The sequence below is a fragment of the Pan paniscus genome, chromosome 14 (assembly GCF_029289425.2).
Source record: "Pan paniscus chromosome 14, NHGRI_mPanPan1-v2.0_pri, whole genome shotgun sequence".
Lineage (NCBI taxonomy): Eukaryota > Metazoa > Chordata > Mammalia > Primates > Hominidae > Pan > Pan paniscus.
In genome coordinates, this window is record NC_073263.2 from 85,457,705 (window position 1) to 85,479,505 (window position 21,801).

A 21,801-nucleotide genomic window follows, 5' to 3' on the forward strand; every position below is an offset into this window, starting at 1 on the left:
GATTATAATGATTTAAAAAAAAACCCTATTTTGTGCAGCCTAATACAATAATATATCATTTAAAATTTAATTATAGAATATAGGACATACATTTATTTCAGAAGCAACATGATAAAAATACATTGGTAGTTTATATAAAATAAAACATATACAGGGAAAAATATCGGAAAAAATCCTCTTGTTAGGTGGAAAAATACTCATTTGTTGGTGGGAAAAATATTAATTTGGCTGTGAAAGTAGGTTTATCATCAAAGCTAGAGAGAATAATTAAAATAGTCACAGGAATCTATAGGTTACTTCACCCCTGTGTAGTCTTTTAAAAATGTAATGGGAAATACAGATTATCCTTGACTTACAATGGGGTCATGTCCCAGTAAATGCATCTTAAGTTGAAAATATCCTTAAGTCAAATGCATTTAATACACCTAACCTACCAAACATCACAGTTTAGACTAGCCAACTTTAAATATTCTCAGAACACTTACATTAGCCTACATTTGAGCAAAATCATCTTTAAAAAGCCTATTTTATAATAAAATGTTGAATATGTCATGCAACTTATTAAATACTCTACTGAATGTAAAAAACAGAATGTTTGTATGGGTACTCAAAGTACCCATATGAATGCACATGACTTTCGATCCGTGGAAAAGTCTGAAAAATTTTAAGTCAAACCATCCTAAGTCAGGGACAACCAGTACATTATTGCCTACATGGTCTTCCTCAAAAATGCCCATTTACATCTGGCTTTGTTTTGTTGTCTTTCAAAATAACGATACTTGATAATTATCTTTTTGCATTGCACTTATTTTTGTGTTAAAATTACACCTTTCTGAGCCATGTAATATTTAGGTTAGTCAAATTATTACAAAACAGATTTGTATTTTTGAGTTGTCATTAGTTGTAGAATTATTTAAGGGAAAAAACTTCAGATATTTATGTTGACAAGAAACGAACAGCAGCTATTATCCAATCCCTTGCAGGTATACTTTGGTAAGTACAGATTAGTGAAATCAGAGATATTCCCTGATTTCCCTTTATAGAACTTCAGATGGTGTATAATTTCACATTGCTCAGATATTAAAAGGTGAATAATAAAATCATTAGTCCCTTACTAAAAAGTTTGTTATAAATGAATATATTCACATATATAAAGATATACATACATACACACATACACATTATAGCCACATGTTGTAAGTCAATAGTGAATTAGTGAAACTAATTAGCACAAATGCAGCTTCTGAAATTAGGTCATCTATAAAAGAAAAATAGGAACAAAATGGAATTCGACAAACACTGAAAGTTTAATTAAAATTAATACTGAATTTTCAAAAGAATCTGTTTATGGGGTACACAAAATGTAACACTGTGACTGGTAAGTATGGCAAGGTTTAATTTATATGTTTCAACTCCATCATTATTGTAGCATTTGAAATGTCATTTTAATGTCACTAATCTTTTTCTTATCTTGCATTGTGAATACACATACACATACACAATGTATATGTGTATTGTATACAATGCATATTCTATAGGTATATATTTATATATAAGTATAAAGGTATATGACCATAGTGTCATACTGTCATACAGTATGTAGTTTATATGGTAACATAGATATATAAAAGTTAGCTTATGTTTCTTAGCAGTTGAAACCACTAAGCTCTACTTGTAACTGTAATCAAATTGTAGTTGATTTTAGAAATCAATAGAAATTACTATCTGCTCAAAAATGTTCTGTTGGGCAGTAATAAAAGAAATTTAAGATCAAGATTGAAAAGGCATTATGAACAGCTTTAAGTCAGAAATTTGAAAAGTTACAGAAAATTAAAACATTAACTGCAAATATGTAAACTATTAAAACAGATAGAAGAATATTACATTTCATAAACTCTGTGTAATGGTGTAACTGCCCAATGGCTTTACCTTACCCGCCACCTAGACTGAGCTGATTTATCAAGACAGGAGAATTGCAATAGAGAAAGAGTGATACACAGAACTGGCTGGCTGTGTGGGAGACTGGAGTTTTATTATTACTCATATCAGTCTCCCAGAGCATTCGCGGAGCAGAGTAGGGGGAGGCCAGTGAGCTGGGAGAGCTAATTGGTCAGGTTAGAGGCAAAATCACAGGGAGTCAAAGCTGTCCTCTTGTGCTGAGTCAGTTCCTGGGTGGGGGCCACAAGATTAGATGAGCCAGTTTATTGATCTGGGTGGTGCCAGCTAAACCATCAAGTGCAGGGTCTGCAAAATATCTCAAGCATTGATTTTTTTTGTTTGTTTTTTGTTTTTTGTTTTTTTTTTGCGGCGCACTTGTACTTTTATCACGGACAATATGCCCCATTCACATCCACAAATCAGTGCTGTCCAGGCCACACCCAGGAGCCCCTGTCCAACCACTGCCCTCCCAGGGCCTCGCCCAGGCTTCCGTCACATACTCACTAGGACGCACAGCAGCTCTTCCACTCTTACCTGAGGTTGTATTTTAAAAGCACATGCTCGTTGTAAACACTTCCAACAATGCAGAAATGAGCAAGGGGAAAGTGGAACTTGCTGTGGACAAGGCCACAGGACCACACTTTCGTTCCTGTTGGGATGCCTGGGTCGGTTTCACAGGTCGCCTCGCAGTCCTGCAGGCTGAACTCGTCTGTCTGGGCGCCCTGTGCTGCCTACCTCCTGGGCACTCTGGGGCGATGTGGACGGATGCGCTCTTTTCTAAGGTTCGGTGCGTGCAGTCAGGAATCTGCACCAAGAATGATCTGTCCATCAGTGAGGGAGAGTCCTCCCTGGGAGGGGCTTCCGTGCCTCCCATTCTGGGCACTTCCGGACTTTCTGCAGGAAGTGCTGTCTCTGAGTCATTCTGTTTTGTCCCGAGGCTGCTGCGAGGACGGAGACAGGTGAGCACATTCTGGAGGGTAGGGACGTGGGGGACGGCTTCAGTCCAGGCACAGCCGCAGGTCCCAGCTGACCCGCTTTCCCTGGCCCGAGAAGAGCAGCCCCCAGCAGGCTGCGGGCACAATCCCGGCTCACGTAAGGCCTAGACCGCACTGCAGGGCCCCAGCAGCCCGTCTTAATTTTCACCTTTGTTCCCTCCTGCTTTCCAGCTTTGGGGTCCTTGTTAAGAGGGACTCGAACCACAAGGTTATAAACACGACACCTGCATTCCCTTCCAATCCTTCATGGTTTTCTTTTTAACACACGAATCTTACAACCTTTACTTTTTCCAACTGGAAAACCAGTTTTTCCAACACTTTTTAAAAAACAAATTATCCTTTTATCATGTACTGAAAGCCCTACCCATAACAAGGCCACTTCTGCCTTTGACTGTTCACTGACCCTTCATTTACTTCCTAAACCGACCCCTTTTGGTAACTTTCAGTAAAGAGGTGGCTTTACCAAATATATTCTCCAGAAATCTCCAGAACCTTTGCGTGGGTCAGGTTGAAAGGTGCCGCCAGGATGTAAGCAGAACAGCTGAGTCATCCTGGTAGGTGCCAGGTGCGATCTACACAGACCTCGTGTGTGGCAGACATGGAGTCAGACGCGCTTCCTCAAAACGCAGCCCGTGTCTCTGGCAGAGCACACAGCCTTCAGGGCCCTGTGGACAGGGCTGGTCCCAGTGTATCCACGCCACTTCCTGGGCTTGGGGGGTGGTACGCCAGAGGTTGCCCGCAGCAGGAAGCCCACGCAGAGGCCAGGGCCTCTTTTTCCACTTGTCAGAGACCTCAGAAGGAGCCAGGGGGCATCATCGGAGCCTGGGGCCCTGGCAGGGGAGCCCAAGGGCACAGCAGCTGCAGGCCGTTGGCAAGGCCAGAAGACGGTGAGTGGAAACCCCGGGCGCGTGGAGAGACCCCAAGAAGGGGCTGTTCAGCTGTGAATCCTGCATTTGCCGTTCGTGTTTCATCCGGCGGTTTTGAAACCAGGTTTTCATCTGGACCTCTGTGAGCTGCATATCCCTGGCCAGCCACTTCCGCTCCAGAGGGCCCAGATACTGGTGGTGCCGGAAGACGCTCTCCAAGGCGCTAACCTGCTCTGTGGTGAAGGTTGTACAGACATGGGGCCGCCAGGAGTTTGGCTCCTTATTCAACCCTTCACAGAACAGGGTCATGCAGGGTCCCACAATGGTAATTGTGGGACTTAACACAGAGTGAGTACAGCTGAAGGAGCTGGGGAGCAGAAAGTATATGTGTCAGATATGAGGAAGAAAATAGATTTTGGAAGTTATAAGAAATGTAGAGAGTGAGTTGAGCATAGTTTGTGATTTTTAGGGCCTCTAAAAGTATTAAAGCAGTGGCCGCCGCTGCACGCAGACATGAGGGCTAGGCTAAAACAGTAAGGTCAAGTTGTTTGGACAGAAAGGCTACAGGGTGCGGTCCTGGCTCTTGTGTAATAATTCTGACCGCACTAACCATGCCTAGGAAGGAAAGGAGTTGTTTTGTAAGGGATTGAGGTTTGGGAGATTAATCGGACATGATCAGCAGGGAGAGCACGTGTGTTTTTATGAGAATTATGCCGAGATAGGTAACAGATGAGGATGAAATTTGGGCTTGACTGAAGTAATGGGGGCTGTCTGTGAAGGCTTGCGGCAGTACAGCCCAGGTAATTTGCTGAACCTAATGGGTGTCAGGGTCAGTCTAAGTGAAAGCAAAGAGAGGCTGGGATGAAGGGTGCAAAGGAATAGTAAAGAAAGCATGTTTGAGATCCAGAACAGAATAATGAGTAGTAGAGGGAGGTATTGGGGATAGGAGAGTATATGGGTTTGGCACCACGGGGTGGATAGGCAAAACAATTTGGTTGATAAGGCACATATTCTGAACTAATTTGTAAGCCTTGCCTGGTTTTAGGATAGGTAAAATGGGGGAATGGTAAGGAGAGTTTATAGGCTTTAAAAGGCCAGGCTGTAGCAGGCAAGTGATAACAGGCTTTAATCCTTTTAAAACGTGCTGTGGGATGGGATCTTGACATTGAGCGGGGTAAAGGTGATTAGGTTTTAATGAGATGGTAAGGGGTGCATGATCGGTCGCCAAGGAGGGAGTAGAGGTATCTTATACTTGTGGGTTAAGGTGGGGGGATACAAGAGGAGGACGCAAAGGAGGCTTTGGATTGGGAAGAAGGATGGCAATGAGATGGTGCTGTAGTCCAGGAATAGTCAGGGAAGCAGATAATTTAGTTAAAGTGTCTCAGCCTAATAAGGGAACTGGGCAGGTGGGGATAACTAAAAAGGAGTGCTTAAAAGAGTATTGTCTAAGTTGGCACCAGAGTTGGGGAGTTTTAAGAGGTTTAGAAGCCTGGCCCTCAATACCCACAACAGTTATGGAGGCAAGGGAAACGGGCCCTTGAAAAGAAGGTAATGTGGAGTGGGTAGCCTCCGTATTGATTAAGAAGGGGACGGGCTTACCTTCCACTGTGAGAGTTAGCCGAAGCTCGGCGTCCGTGATGGTTTAGGGGGCTTCCCAGGCGATCGGGCAGTGTCAGTCTTCAGCCGCTAAGCCGAGAAGATCTGGGAAGGAGTCAGAGAGCCTTGGGACAGAGTTCCAGGGGCTCTGGGAGTGGCTGCAAGGTGAGTTGAACAGTCCGATTTTCAGTGGGGTCCTACACAGATGGGATGCGGCTTAGGAGGAATCCCGGGCTGTGGGCATTCCTTGGCCCGGTGGCCAGATTTCTGGCACTGGTAGCAAGCTCCTGGGGGCGGAGGTTCTGGAGGAACGCCTGGCTGCTGCGGTTCAGGCGTTTGGAAGTTCTTGTGTGCTGGAGATGTGGCTGGGGTTTGTCTCACAGTGGAGGCAAGGAATTGCAACTTTTATCTATTATTGTACACCTTGAAGGCGAGGTTAATTAAGTCCTGTTGTGGGGTTTGAGGGCTGGAATTTAATTTTTGGAGTTTATTTAATGTCGGGAGCAGATTGGGTAATAAAATGTATATTGAGAAGAAGACGGCCTTTTGACCTTTTAGAGTCCAGATCTGTAAAGCGTCTCAGGGTTGCTGCCGAACTAGCCATGAACTGGGCTGGATTTTTTATGTTTGATGAAAAAGAGCCTAAACGTTATCTGATTTGGGATAAAGAAAAAGGAGCATTAACCTTGACTATGCCTTTAACTCCAGCCACCTTTTTAAGAGTAAATTGCTGGGCAGGTGGGGGAGGGCTAGTCATGGAATGAAACTGTAAGCCAGACCAGGTGTGAGGAGGGGAGGTGATAAAAGGATTATAGGGTGGAGGAGCGGAGGCTGAGGAAGAATCGGGACGTAGCTTGGCCTGGCGAGGAGGGGAGAGGTCAGATAGGTCTGTAGAAAAGGAAGATTAGAAAGACTCAGCGACACTTGGGGTTGGGACCTAGGGGACAGGCAGGAGGGAAAGAAGGAAGATTTGGGATGAGTTGCATTGGGCACAAAGACTAGGAAGGGACTGATGTGTAAAAGAATGCCTGGACGTCAGGCACCTCAGACCGTTTGCCTATTTTACAACAAGAATTAGTTAGATCTTGCAGGATGGAAAAATTCAAAGTGCCATTTTCTGGCTATTTGGAACTACTGTCGAGTTTGTATTGGGGTCAAGTGGCATTGCAGAAGAAAATAAGGTGTTTAGGTTTTAGGTCAGGTGTGAGTTGAAGAGGTTTTAAGTTCTTGAGAACACAGGCTAAGGGAGAAGAAGGAGGAATGGAGGGTGGAAGGTTGCCCATAGTGAAGGAGGCAAACCCAGAGAAAAGAGAGCATAGAGACACGGAGGGAAGGGGTTTGGGGGTTCTTACCCTCCAGAAAAGTGGGAAGGGGAGTCAGGGCATGGAAATAAGGGATTGGGGCACAGAGATAAGAGGTTGGGGTGTGGAAATAAGGGATTGGGGTGCAGAGATACGTGGTTGGGGTACTTGCCCCTCCCCCAGAAAGGCAGAGAAGGGGTAGAGACATTGAGAGAAGGGGTTGGGGTACTTGCCCCTTACCCAGAAAAGCGGGACTTGCCGCTAAGGGTGAAGGAGCAAGCCAGGCATCCCTGCATGGTCTGACACCTTTGAAACTTGGGTGAATACTCAGAGAGGCGTCCCTGCAATGATTAAACACCAAGGGAAGGCTGCCTTCCCAGTCCGTGACCGGTGCCGGAGTTTTGGGTCCACGGATAAAACGAGTCTCCTTTGTCTCTACCAGAAAATGAAAGGAATTGAAATTAAGAGAAGGGAGAGATTGAAGTGTGGCGCCAAGATTGAAAGGAGAAAGAGGTTGAGGGATAGTGAGGGAGGTTGGAGAAGAGAGTAAAAAGAGGCCGCTTACCGGATTTGAAATTGGTGAGATGTTTCTTGGGCTGGTCGGTCTGAGGACCTGAGGTCGTAGGTGGATCTTTCTCATGGAGCAAAGAGCAGGAAGACGGGGGATTGATCTCCCAAGGGAGGTTCCCCAATCCGAGTCACGGCACCGAATTTCATGTGCATCCGTGTGAAGAGACCACCAAACAGGCTTTGTGTGAGCAACATGGCTGTTTATTTCACCTGGGTGCAGGTGGGCTGAGTCCAAAAAGAGAGTCAGTAAAGGGTGGTGGATTATCATTAGTTCTTATAGGTTTTCAGATAGGCGGTGAAGTTAAGAGCAATGTTTTGCGGGCAGGGGTGGATCTCACAAAGTACATTCTCAAGAGTGGGGAGAATTACAAAGAACTTTCTTAAGGGTGGGGGAGATTACAAAGTACATTGATTGGTTAGGGTGGGGCAGGAACAAATCACAATGGTGGAATATCATCAGTTAAGGCTATTTTTACTTCTTTTGTGGATCTTCAGTTACTTCAGGCCATCTGGATGTATACGTGCAAGTCACAGGGGATGTGATGGCTTGGCATGGGCTCAGAGGCCTGACATGTACTTTTTTATAATCCTCAAGAAAAATCTGCCTTCTTTTGTTTTTTTTCACTGACAACTTTGGTTTTGTTCATCTTCTCTATTGAATCTTGATTCTCTAATTTAATAATTTATACTCTCATGTTATTTCTTATCTTCTTGCATTTATTTGATGTTCCCTTTTCAGACAAGCTGAACATTTTGCTCACTATTTTTATCCTTTTATCCTTTACTAATGTAAATATTATATCCATAATTTTTAAAATATATCTGACACCACCTTTGCAAAATTATTGACAGTAAGAGAAATCTGACACAGTTGACTTCATCTTGCTTCTAACCTCCAAGATGTCCTTGGTCACTCCTGGACATAGACCAAGCTAACTTGGAGAAGAACTTATAGTTTAACCTTAAAGCAAAGATGATAATAGCTCCTCTGAAAACTAAACTGCCTTTGTAAAGTTAATGAAAGTCTACAAGGTTATGTTTATGAGAGGGGCCTGAATTCTGCTAAGATGTAGGCAGAGTAAACTGATAACCAGCCTTTGTTATGGTCACAAGATTTGTAACTTCCTTAATCACTTGTATAGATAACATCACTATTGTAGAACCAAAGATTGGCGCTTTGAGAGTCTTTTCAGACTTTTGCATTTCTCATGACCAGTTGACTCCACCCAGCCCTGAAACTCATACCTTAACTGGTCCTGTGTCCCCCACCCAGAGGCTGACTCAGCACAGCTGGACTGCTTTCCATACCCCACCCCTCTAATTTCATCCCCAACCAGTCAACATTCCCCATTCCCTAGTACCCAGCCCACCAAACTGTCCTTGAAAAACTTTGAGTAATAACTCCATCTGCCCACTTGGTGTCTTCATGTCAATTACACTCTTTATTTTCTCAGTGAAGTAATTTTGTCTGTACGGCAGGCAGAAAAAACCCTTCAGGCAGTTACATATCCTTTTGCTTTGTTTCAATATGTGGTATTTTCATTGACTTCCATTTTTATGTTACAGGAGAAGTTCATTTGGAGACATATAGAAGTGGATTTAAAAATGTCCACAGGTAGGAGAGTAACTTTGTATCTGATACTGATATCTAACTTAAATTGCATTGTGATTCAAGCATATGACTGGTTTCACAATCATACTTTAAGTGTTAAACTTACCTTATTGTCTAATACATAATCCCTTGTAACACGTATTAACTTTACAGTTGTCCCTGTGTATCTGTGGGGGATTGATTATAGGATCTCTGTGTATACCAAAATCTGAGGATACTCAAGTCCTTTGTATAAATCTATGGACTTTCTCCCATGTACTTTAAGTCATCTCTAGATTATTTATAATAGCTAATACAATGTAAATGTTATATACATGGTTGTTATACCATATTTTATTTGCGTTATTTTTTATTGGTTTTTTTTTTATTTTTTATTTTTTCCTGATATTTTTTATTTGTGGTTGGTTGAATCTACAGATGAGGAACCTAAAGATTTGGGTTCCTCTGGGTTCTTATATATTAGTTATGGCGTGGAAATAGAGTAAGTAGCCAATTTTTATAATTAACTAGAAAATTTCTTTTCATTTATTATAATTCCTGACATTTAAATTTACTTCTACCTAAATATTTTGCATATTCAATTTGTCCAACTTTTTATATACTTTTTAATCTTGTCTTATTTTGGTCTGCCTCTTTTTCACTCGGTACAAATTTTTCATTCCAAATTTTCATCACAATTTTAATAATTAGGTAGTCACACTCTAATTATATACTTTTTTGTGTGCTTGAAACTATCATACATACCTAAGTCAATAAGTTTAAAATCTAAATTTAAAGTATATAATTATATTTATCTTTCACAATGCAAAAGCTTTAGAACATTTAAGCTTCAGTCACTCTTCACATTTTACATGCTTTTATAGTTCAGTTTAATAAGATCAAATTAACAAGATTTTAATAAGTGTAGTAAGCTTGCTGTTTGACCTCCTCTTGTTTCTTTGATTTACCTATATGCATATAATTTTCCGCTTACATTTTTTTACCTCTGTCCTTCCTCTGACCTTCCTTCTGAGATCATTTTCCTTACACATGTGATCTCAATCTACATCATTGCTCATGATAATTGTGACTCAAATCCAACTAATTAATTTGTTTGTAAACTCTTTCTCTAGGGAAAAATTTAGGATCCACTCTTTATCTTTCAGAATTTTTATCACTTATTCTTTTGGGCATTGGCCAAGGCTAAGCAGCTTAGACACAACTTTCTGAGAAGTTTTCTTTTATTAGCTTTTACTTTCTTTGCTCTCTTTATTAAGATTTTATTTATTGTGGATTGGATCCCATGAATTGTTGTTTTCCTCATTTTATCCTTTTTTATTTATTTGGTATATATCTTAACTTTTCTAAGCTGTCAGTTTTTAAAGTTTAATTTTAGAAATATTATCTTTAATTTTAAAAGCTTCTTATTTCTTGTTTTCTTTTTCATATTCTTTCTTGTGTTGTGAATGCAATATTTAACTCAATTATGGTTATTTTAAAGTTCTCTTTGTCAATATCTTTTCTCTAAGGCAGTGCTTCTCAACCTTGGGGACACTGACATTGTGTGAAGGCATTTCACATATTATAAAAGGATGGAGGTTTTGGAGATATTTTAATTTCAATAATTTAAGGAAGTTTTTGGAGGGAAGGAAGATAGATATGCAGCATGTATTGATAAGCTTCAGTGGGCCTTGAAGAATATTTGCTTTTTTCACTTATTGGACTTTTCGAATTATCAGAAATTACTAAAACCTATAATCTATTTTTTACCCAGGATTTGCAGTGATCTTTTTAATATCTATGAAAACACATTAATCCCCTACTCATAATCACTTTGACAGATTCCCATTGCACCCTGGTTAAAACATAAAACCTTCTCATGATTTCCTACTCAAAATGCCTGATAGTCTCACCCCATTTACCTCTGTAATCTAATCAGTCTTGTCATCATTCTGAAGCAGCTACATTGATCTCGGTTACTTTAGGTAACTAAGGTCCACTTAGATTTAGAGATTTACATATGCTGTTCCTTTTGCCAGGAAAAAAAACACCCTAACTGAAGCATTACTTCCTCCAGAACTTCTCTAACTACCTCTCTTTCCCCTAGATATTAATCATGTCTGGTCATTATAATTTTTTTATTTTGCCTTAGTTTTCTTTCAAAGCACTTTCATATTTTGTAAATATAGCATAGTCATTTTTGTGACTATTGTAAATACTTATTTCTTCTATAATGTTTTACAGTTTTATGAGGGCATGGATCACACATTTTCATTGAAAGCAATATTCTCAGCACCTACATGAAATGCCTAGCACAGACTAGGCAGTAACTGTATACTTAATAATGAATTAGTGACACTTAATAATGCTATATGTATTTTTAATGTTGTTAAGTACAATTTTGTGGTGACCCCTCTTTTTAATATATAAGTTTGTGGTTATATAAAGTTATAAAGTTTAATCACTAGAGGATTATTATATATAATGAAGAATAAGGAATATCTTGTAACATGTGTACATATGTATATACATATGTGTGTGTGTATATATATATCTGTATGTGTATGTTTGAGACTTTTTCCTTTTGATTTTGAAATGTATAAAAATCCTCCTATTTTAAACATTATGCAAAACCTTAGAACTCATTGGATTACAAGGTTTTTTGGTTTCTCAATTCTTTCTATCTCCCACTCCTCTCTCCAGAAACACACAAACTCACACACCGAGTTCTATGATCCTGTTTTCCTTTCACAATGCTAATGTTGTTGCACATGGGATATTCTGTCTCTTGTATATACTATTATGAACAAAAATCTCAGAGAATTATCATCTTGAAACCCTATTTTGTCATGAATTGTTCAATAATTAAACCTACAGAGTATCTTTTTGGAACTATTAAGAGAAAGATTTTCCATATTTATCACCAAATAACAAAGCTCATAGACAGACATGGGTCACATAAACCAAAACTTGCATACTACTTGAAAAGAACTATTTGCTGTTCCTCAATACAGTAAATTTCTATTAGGTTTGAAAAGCCAAAAATAAGCACTTCATCAAAGTCTTTGTTAACCTGTCTTAGTAAATTGATACTTTAATTCTAGATGATGGAAAAATACAACTCCATAATGCTCTTTAGTAATGCTCATCTAAGAATAGCTTCTCCAGGCCAAGAAGGGTGGCTCACACCTGTAATCCTAGCACCTGGGTAAGCTAAGCAGGGTAGATTGCTGAATCTCAGACCAGTTTCAGACCAGCCTGGGCAATATGAAGAAACCTCCTCTCTACAAAAAATACAAAAAAATTAGCGGGGCCTGGTGGCTGACACCTGTAGGCCCAGCTACTCAGGAGGCTGAGGTGGGAGGATTGCTTGAGTGTGAGAGGTTGAGGCTGCACCCTAGCCTGAGTGACAGAGTGAGACCCTGTCTTACACACACAAAAAAAAAGTTCCCCAAATTTTCCTTAAATCTCTACTAAATTACTTTGCTATTATTATAAAAATGTGGCAGGATATTAGTTTATTATTATCATCAATCAGTGTTATCCCCTCTGTAATTGCTTCTGCCTCTTGATTTTTCAATAACTTTCTGTTGTGGGAAAATAGTATAATGTTGAAAAATTAGACCTCCCTTGCCTTAAAGACCTCCCTTGCCATAATTCTTTTCACATAAACATTTTACTGTTGTCCAAGTGTCTAAGTATTTACTGGGCCCTAAGTTTATGTATGTGTGTATGTAAGTAAAAATTTTGGAGATTAGTGGATACTTGGCATTCTTATTAGCATTTGTTTACATCTGTTAGGTAACTACCTAAGAAACTAGTTAATTTACACAGTTGTCATTGATGAACACCAGATTTAAACCCAAGATGATCTATTTATAAAATCCTTACTCTTATACTGCAGAGTATACTCTTTAATATATGGTTAATTTAATTGATACTGACCACCTTGGACTCACAACATCTCTTAAGGATATTTCTTTGAAAAAAAAATACTATATTAAGCATTCCATTATATTACATACATAAAATATTGCAGAAATAAAAATTTGTGGTATGACAGTAATAGCTAGAAATCTGTAATTTAGATCTGTCCATGGTAATCCTATATGGTTCATAGACTAATACCTAAAGACAAATCCAACTCAAGTAAGGCATTGAATTATTGCACAAAAGTACATTTTTTCTTATGGGGAAAATATGCTGATGCTTGTGGAATGTATAACTGTTTAATGTAAAAATTCGCCTTTCTGTCACATTTTGAGAAAAATCCTGGTTTTGTGTGCCACCATCATAATGGCCTCACTTTAGAACAATGATGTTTTTTGCCCTCAAATATATTCCATTACTGTCATTTGGAATCAGCCCAGAGCTAGAATGAGTTGCCAAAAGCACATCTGAAAGGTAAGCTCCCTGAGAGAAGGGATCTTTTTATTCTTAATAATGACTTCACTGCCCCCCTTACCTCCCAAGGTCAAGTACCGAAATGGAATAAAGTTTTATGCAACAAATATTTCTTGATTCAATAAACGACTACAATAATATCATCTCTAAAACTGAATTAGTTTATGATTAAAAGGTGCATTTTAAAAAATATAACTGTTTTATCCTCTTCTAAAATAGTAGTCAAATTTCAAATTTCTTTTTTTGCTCAAGCCCTTGTAAGTCTTATAATAAATCACTAGATTAAAAAGTCCTTTTATAAACTCAAACAATTCAAAAAGGAAGAAACAAATAACATCATTAAAAAGTGGGCAAAGGACATGAACAACACTATTCAAAAGAAGACATAGAAGTTGCCAACAAACATGAAAAAATGTTCAACATCCCCAATCATTAGAGAAATGCAAATTAAAATCACAATAAGATACTATATCAGAGCAGTCAAAATGACTATGATCAAAAGTCAAAGAACAATAGATATTGCCAAGAATAAGGAGAAAAGGGAAAATTTATTCTGTTGGTGGGAGTGCAAATTAGTAAAACCTGTATGGAAAACAGTATGGAGACGTCTCAAAGAACTACAATGAAAACTATCAGTCAACCCAGCAATCCCCCTGCTGGTATCTACCCAAAAAAAGAAACTGTTTTAGCAAAAAGACACCTGCGGGGCCAGGCACAGTTGCTCCGACCTGTAAGCCCAGCCCTCAGGGTGGCCAGGGTGGGAAGATCACTTGAGCCGCAGAGTTTTGAGGACATAGTGAGCTGTGATTACACCACTATATTCTAGCCTGAGAGACATGGCAACATTGTGTCTCTTTAAACAGAGAGAGACACCTACATGCATATGTTTATGCAGAACTATTCACAATAGCAAAGTCAAGAAATCAACCTAAATATCCATCAGCAGATGATTGCATAAAGAAAATGTGACTTATATACACCATGGAATACTACACAGCCATAAGAAGAATGAAATCATGCCTTTTGCAGCAAAATGGATGGAGTTAGATGCCATTATCCTAAGTGAAGTAACTCAGAAACAGAAATTCAAATACTTCATGTTCTCATTTGTAAGTGGCAACCTAACATAGGGTACACATGGACATACAGAGGGAAATAATAGACAATAGAGACTACAAAAGCAGGGAGTGTGGGAGGGCAGTGAGAGCTGAAAAATTACTTTGGTTACAATGTTCACTATTCAGGTAATGGGTGCACTAAAAGCCCAGATTTCACCACTACACAATATATCCTTGCAACAAAACGGCACTTGGACCCCCTGAATCTATAAAAATGAAAAATAAAAGTTATTATAAAATGTTGGCATAGTATTTATATATACCATAAAATGAGTTAGCTACATGTTTGTAGATTGATTAAATAATTGTTCTGGAGTCATTCGTAATTGTTCACAAAGAGAAATCAGTGCCTCATATTCTTTATGATAAATGAGGATAACAAGTGTTTATTTCATAATGTTATTATTAAGATTCATTAACACATGTTAAATTGTCATGCGTGTAAAACAGAACCTGACACACACACAAAGTAAATATTAACTATGAAGTGGAAAAGGAGGAGGAGGAGGAGGAGGATGATGATAATGATACAGAAATCGATCACAATTTGGCTTTTTTGGTTTGCTTGTTTTTAATATTCATAATAGAAGAAATCCCTACCTAACTAGCACTGAGCATAGATACTCAATTGTCTTTGTGTCACCTGGCCTTATCAGGCTACCAAAGCATTTCCCTTCATCCTGTAAGGTCTATCCAGGAGAGACAAGGGATTTTGACCATGTTCTTAATTCATGAGGTTTCCATAGGGTTTCTGGATTCAGTGTCACACTGATAGGAAGAGTGAAGGGGAACAATTGGAGGTTGCATAGTCATTTCTGTTCTGGAAACCCCATCATCTTCTCTATGAAATATTTGCTTCTGTTTGTTTATTTATACTAATATTTTAGAATGAAAACAATAGCAAGCCATAGTATTTTATTTTTATACTTTTTGAAACTGTCTCAGTTCATGATCTCTAAATAGTGGAGCCTATCTCCGGGGATGAAATCTGCCCCAGTATAGACAGATATACTCTAACAAAATGAGATATTCTTATCCTTTTAGTTCCTGAATTTCTTCCGATGAACTGAAGGTGAATTTCATTTTATCTCACTATAAATTACTATTAAGAATGAGTAATATATTAATAAGGTTCCTGTATAATAGCTCAATGGACTAATATCATGTGGCTACAGCAGAGACCTGATTTTTAGTCATGGTGTACATTGTCACTGGGTCATTCAGTATCCAAATAATCTTTCACTCGAAGGCTTATCTTCATCTTAGCATCCAATATGATACAATGCTTGTTTGGCTTAATTCACCAGCTATCATCTGGGTTTTCCTATTATAAAGCAATCTAAAGGGATTGCAGTAAATGAAGCCAATTAAGTCAACCACTCAAGCAAGGAACACATAGTGTTGTCAGACTCTGTTCAGTCAATAATATGTTCAGTTATCATGTCTTTATTTCTATAGCTATTGAAGGAATTTCTAAGTACATATATCACTTATGTTTAAGATTTTTTTCCTGAATCTTGGAGCTATGTCAATATAATGGATCACTGTTATTGTTATGTTTTAAGTAGTAATAATAATATGTTGCTTACACTGAACCATGCAACAAATTAACATGGTACTCTTGGCATTGTTAACACTTCATTTGAGTTTTAATGAAGAGGAGATAACTAATTTAATTTTGGCATTTAACACTGTACTATGAGAATGAAGTGAAAGTTTTTATCATGAGAAGAACAATTTTTTTCATAATTCTTTTTTAGTGTGCTTTGTGTGTCTTAAAAATTCAGTTTTCATCTTTCTAAATGGGATTGATGCAGATAAATGAAGAAAAGATAAACATTTCCCATTGTGTTTTCTTTGTAACTGATTGTTTTCTCACTTTTATTTTTTTTAAATCACTGAGTATGTGCTAAATGCTTTGGATTGCAATTCAAATTCATTCTTTAGGGGTTCAACACATTTATTTCCTTTTAAAATAAAAATAGAAACAATGTAACTGAAAATTAAATCACCAACAGATGAAGATCTTTTCTTTCCTACCCATTATATTGACAGTTTCATCAGTGCCACTTACATGACATAGAAAATAATACCCCACTTTTATTGAGATTACTATTTCCATAATGTCAAATATTTAGAACATTTAAATACATGAAAGCAATAAACTTAAGCCACTTAATCATTTTCTAAAAGTATACAATTTCCTTAAAGAAAAGTCCTTCAGGCTGCCTTTCAGAGCTTGTGCCTGCTAATTTTAGACATCATTTGGACAAGATGTTTTTAGTTGCTATTAAAATTCACAAATTAGAAGTCTCTCTGTGCATGTGTATTAGTGTGTATATGGTTGTGAGTGTTTCAAAGGCAAGATGTGCTGAAGCCTTGTCAAGGGCAGAAGAAACTGAAGAAGTAGATAATACAGCTAGTGCAAAGGGAACATGACTCATGTCTTCAAAGAGAGTAGTAGGAAATGAGATGAGAGCAGTAATGGGGAACCAAGTCATATAAGGCTTTGTAGGCTATTGTAAGAGCCAACAGGGAGCTATTGGAGTGTTTTGAGCTGAGAAATGACATGATCTGACTTAAACTTTAAAATAAATATTCTGGCTTGTCTGCGAACAGACTGCAGTGAGCATGAGAGGCTGAGAGACAAGTTAGCAGGCATTACAGTAAGCCAGATGATATATGATGTTTGTGTGGACCTGAGGGGTAGCAGTAAGGGTGATATAAAGAGCTGGATACAACAATTTTGAAGTTAGAGCCAAGTGATGCTGGTAATAATGGTCCTGAGTCATTACTTGAAGGTTAAATTGTATTCAGTACTTACTATTTGATAGGAAAGAGAATGTACTATCCATTTTGGAAACATTGCCATGAAAATGATAAAAACAAGTCACATTATGTTTTAAATTTTAAAGGGTAGATTTCTATTCTGGGATAAATCACTTACATGAATTAGCACATAATATGACAATCATAGGAAGAGAATTCACCCCTCTCCTGCAAAAAACTAATATCCCTAACAATAAGCTCCTGAAACACAGCCACTTTCCCTGCATTCAAGTCTTATTTTTTATTGTACATTTGGTTCAGTAAATTCTGATAGTAAGACTTCACAGAAACTGCACTGATACGGAATAACCGCAAGGGAAATGTCTAGAAAAAAATTTTAAAAGCTACCCTGAAGCAGGAGTACAAATCATAGACTAAAGGGTGATTGATTATTGGCTATAGAGTGAAAAAGAAAATTTAGACTGAAGAGGCCAGGCATGTTGCCTCATGTCTGTAATCCTAGCATTTTGGAAGGCCAAGGTGGGCAGATCACTTGAGTCCAGGAGTTTGAGACCAGCCTGGCCAACATGGCAAAACCCTATCTCCACTAAAACTACAAAGAATGAGCTGGGCGTGGTGGTGTGCCCCTGTAGCCCCACCTACTCTGGAGGCTGAGTTGGGAGAATCTCTTGAGCCTGGGAGGTGAAGGCTGCAGTGAGCCAAGAGCTCGCCACAACTGCACTCCAGCCTGGGCAACAGAGTGAGACCCTGTCTCAAAAAAAAAAAAAAAAAAAAGCCACCCAAAAAAAGAAAGAAAAAGGAAAAAGAGGGGAAAAATAGAATTAAAGAAAGGGATATCTAGTTGGAAAGCAATACAATAATCTATGTGGGGAATAATGAAGGCATATATTTTCTAAGTATTGCTAGTATTGATGGTAGCCAAATTTTATTTTACTACAGGATCTAATGAATGTTTTTTCAAGGCCAATGTTGAAACACATTTGATATAATAATAAAATAAATAGTGTGAGTTGTTCTGTTAACCTATATTTCACAAAGTTGAGTGATAGATTTTATAGTCTTAATATTAACAAATTATAAAATTCACAATGCATTAAAGCATGTAAGGCTATTTATCAAGATACCCAAGAGCTCAAATTACAACAAAATCAGTAGTAAATGATTACTTTATGCCAAGCATTATGCTGGGTCCTATGAGGCAATATACAAAAAGTATGAAATGTTACTTCAGCAGAGAGAATTTAGAAATATACACATAAGGTTATACATCAACACAATGAGGGGTTATGATAATAAATATTAAATCTGACAGGAAGATTCTAGGAAACCACTCCAAAGATTTCTAAGGGGATCTTTGTGTGCAAAGTATGAAATATACATTACCATTTTAACCTGCCTTCTAAACTCCAGCTCTTTATTGCCAGTTCGTGCTGGCTTTATACCAACTCCATTATACAAAACTCCAATATTCTAAAATGAATTCATTTATTTCTCTATAAGGTGCTTCGTTTCTTTGTATTTTTTCTGTCAATGAAACTCTTTACTTGCTTATCTCAGAGGTTAGACATATTAAAGTTCATTTTACTTCATGCATTTATTTCTCATTTTCCATATCTAATCACCTGCTAAATTCTATCAATTCTCTTACCACTACATCTTGAAAATTATCTGCCATTCCCTTCTAAAGTTTCCTCTTCTTAATATCCTGGTTCAGGTTTTCATAGTCTACTTTATTTGTTGCAATATCTATCCAACTATCCAACTCCAGGTGTTTGGATTCTAATCTTTTTAATCCATTCTTCACACTGCCATCCAAGTTTTCTTCATAAAAACAGAAAATTCCATCATTTTTCTTTACAAAAACCATCTGAGGAGCCTCACTATCTACAAAATACTGTTCAAATTCTTTAGAATATCATGCAAATATCTCAATTACTTGAATCTAAATTACCTCTCCCTTTTCAACATTTCAACAAAATACTTTGCATTTTTATCACATTATCACTTGCATCAATTATTTCTGAAATTCATGAGTTAATCACACCAGTCAACTCACTACCCTGCAAATATTCCCTAAACTTTACATCCCCTGTGCCTCTTTTTTATACGATTCTCTTGGACAGCAATGTCATCAAACTCATTTATTATAAATAAAATACCAGTTATAATTTGTCTTTGATTGACTTCAATTTTGGAAAAGAAATTATGGATTCTAGAACTTTTTAAAGAAGAGTTTATATTGGCAATCCTGGGGACTTATGTTTGTGGCATTGTCCAATAAAATTTTTGTTTTAATAAAAATTTGTATTTAAAATATCAGTAATGAAAAGTGAACAAAATAAAACTACAGAGTTTGATGAATTTGGGCTTGTGACTACAATCATGAATACAGGACCTAGATAAAGAAATGTAGCATTGTCAGTAACCAAAATGCCCTGCCCCTCCCAAGACTATATACTCAACCAAAGATAACCACCAGCTTAACTTCCACAACCATATGTATTAATACGTGTGATCTTCTTTTACTTTAGATAATAGAACTATTACAATAACACTCTTTTGTGACTACCTTGGTTCACTCAGCATTTTATTTTAGAAACTCTCTACTGTGGCATGTAATTGTAGCATGTTAATTGTCTCTGCTGTATAGTTTATTCATTCATTGAATGGATAAGGTACAGCATAATTACCCATTCCGATGTTGAGAAATACTTGTGTTTTTCACAATATTTGGCTAATGTTTATAGTTTTGTAAATATCTTATAACTGTATTTGGTGAACATAGAGATGCATTTCCATGTGTTTTCTGCTCATGATTAGAATTACTGGGTCAAGGAAGTAGTAACTTAGTGTTAATAGATTCTGTCAAACAGTTTGCCAAAATGCCTACACCAATTTAATCTATCACAAACAGAATATGAGAATTTGAATTGCTCCACATACCCACCAATACTTGACATTTTTGTCTTTCTTAGCTTATGTATTCTACTGAGTATGTCAGGATGTTAATTTTAGGTTTTTAATTTGCTTTTCCCTAATGATTAATGAAGTTGAACACACTTTCTAATATTTGTTGGTCACTTGGATAACTTCTGTTGTCAAGTGCTTTTTCAAGTCTTTTCCTTTTTTTTTCTATTTTCCTGGTTGAGCTATTTACTATTTATTTAGAAGAGTTCTTTATATAATCAGAAACCTTTGTCAGCTGTATGTGCTGCCAATGTCTTCTCCCACAACGTGGGTTGCCTTTTCACATTCTTACTGATAACTTTTGATAAAAAGATGTTCTTACCATTAGTAAAACTTATTGTCTCTCCTTTGAGTACTGATTTTGAATATCTTTTAAGAAATCTCTGCCTTCTCCCAAATTATGAAGATATTCTTATATGTTACCTTATAAACTTTATTATTTTACTTTCCATATGTAAATTTATAAATCATCTGAAATTGTTTTTGTCAAAGGAATGAGAAAACAAAATTCTTACCTAAAAAAATAGCCCATCCACAAAGTCTTACTGATTGATAATACATTCGTTCATTCTTTTCCCATTGCACTGCAGTATTGAATTTCTGTGTTTCTCTGAGAATGTTTTGAGCTCTAAATTTTTTTCCCAATGGTATTGAAGAATTACAGACTAATTTAAATTTGAAAATCATATTATATTTATTCTAAAGTATTCGACAATTAACTAGAATTCAATATTCAATACTCCTTTTGTAAACTATATATTTTGATTATACATAAAAATTAAAGATGGCACCAGTTTTTTCTTAACTCACTTGTAGTGCTATTTTGTTCTCTAATAGTTAAAATTTTGTTTTTAGTACTTCATCTAACATCTAAATATTCATGTTTTCTATCTATCTATCTATCATATAAATCCAATCTCACTAAATTACTTCTCTTTATTCATAATATTGTATCCTACTTGAGTTGCTCAGTAGTCTTTTTCAACATGTGATTGCTCAATCCTAATTTTCTGTGGCTATTCTCAAGTAATTCCTCCTTTACTCAAATTTGTTTCCACTCTTTCTGTATCTAGATCTACCAATTCAGTCTCATTATTATATCTTCCAAATGAGCTTAGATCATAATTTCAAAAGACACAATTCCAAATGCCGTAATCTCAAATGTTGGAATCCCACAAGATCAAAATCTCTAAAGTCTGAAATCCTTTACCTCTAAATGAATCCCCAAAACATAATGACATATTTGGAATTAGATGAAATCAAGGCTTCTAAAAGTGAATTTTAAGGTATTACTCATAGTTTGCTTTTCCATTCAGCCCAATGCATTTGGCAGAACATTCCAACGAGTAGATTGGACATGTGATATGGCAATGACAAAACTTTTGTTTAAAAATGTGTTATTTACTTGCATTGATATTCCTTCTGGCCAATAAAATTTCAAGTAAAGAACTAAAGCTACCTTTACATGATGAAACCAGGGAAGTCACTGACTGGTTCAAAAATAATTGTAGGCATAGTAGGATAAGAAGATGCTTATGAAATGGTGTTGCTGTTCAATCACCAATACTGTTTCCGCCAAATTTGTAGTTTGTATATAAATGCATGCAGAATGGATTTCCACATACCCAAAACAGCAGATAAACATGGCATAGACAATGGGAACAT

General features: G+C 37.3%; 1 pseudogene; it reads right to left on the reverse strand.

The window, feature by feature from the left end:
- Positions 1–3,551: 3,551 nt before the first annotated feature.
- On the reverse strand, positions 3,552–4,108 carry LOC129393670 (homeobox protein VENTX-like; annotated as a pseudogene).
- Positions 4,109–21,801: the final 17,693 nt, after the last annotated feature.